The sequence below is a fragment of the Manacus vitellinus genome, unplaced genomic scaffold (assembly GCF_001715985.3).
Source record: "Manacus vitellinus isolate BGI_N305 unplaced genomic scaffold, ASM171598v3 scaffold_20_pilon, whole genome shotgun sequence".
Taxonomy (NCBI): Eukaryota; Metazoa; Chordata; class Aves; order Passeriformes; family Pipridae; genus Manacus; species Manacus vitellinus.
Genome location: NW_021939471.1, coordinates 13,543,396 through 13,544,540, shown reverse-complemented (window position 1 = coordinate 13,544,540; position 1,145 = coordinate 13,543,396).

Here is a 1,145-nt window from a genome sequence, read left to right as displayed (position 1 = left end):
GAAAAAAAAAAAGAAGAAGAAGAAAAGGAAGAAAACAACCTAAGAGAGTAATAAATCATTAAATAAACAGGAATTTCAGTCCCTTCCTCATAACGGCCCGCGAGTAGGAAGTGTTTTCCCAGCGCTGCTGTCCGTGCCCCCGGCGGGCTGTGCTGAGGGCTGTGCTGTGGGCTCGCCACTAACTCTCTACGTTTCCTCCAGATCCCGACACAGCCACCATCCCTCGCCCAGGAGAGCAGGCGTGGGCAGAAGACCATGGGTAATTCAGTTTTCTATACTAACCGGGCACCGTTTCTCTCGGGGAAGAAAAACCAGGCCGGGAGGGAGGAGTGGGAAGGGAGGGGATGGAAAAGAAAGCAAAGTGGGCACGTAGGCATTGAACGTGGCTCCTTCTGAACTAGGGGCGGAGGAGACAGCTCTGCCGGCGAGCGGGGGTCAGCGACAGCCCCGCTCCCCTCTGCGAGCCAGAGCCTGCCCGTGGCCCCTGTCCCTGCCCGCGGCCGCCGCGCTGCCAGTGCGGGGCCAGGCGGCCTCCTCGGGACTACCTTTGCCCGCATCCCTCCCGGGCCGCACTGGGCTCCGTAACGGGGCTATGTTGGAGCTGTGTAGCCCCAAAGGCCCGCAGATACAGGAGCATGTGTTCAGCCACACGTCAGTTGTGCTCGGAGACACAGGCTTTGCTGTTTCCATCCGTCCATTTTATTAGGGACACATTAATCTATAATCAAATACACCTCATAAAATTTTTATTGAAAGGCATAAAATCATTACAGAGGTCTTCCACCTGTTTTAAAACAACACAATGGGCATCTCTTTTTAAAAGTGTATCCTTTCTATGGAAACTTTCTGTCCGGGGTAGGGGGAGCGGATAATAATACCCGCACATGCTCTGAAATATGGAAGTACCGCAATGTGCTTTTACTGTAACATTTTCCTGTTTTATGAGAAGTCGTTACAGTCCCAGCTTGCGATGGTTTGTTTTTACAGGCAAGAATCCCCCTTTCCCAGCGGGTTCCCTCAGCAGCTTGGAGTGTGATTAGCAAGCCAAGGCTGTTGGATTTATTTAAACACCCTGTCTCTCATTGATTAAGAAATGAATGGCAGAAATCACTCAAAGGAGGTGAAGAAATAGTCCGCACCCGCCA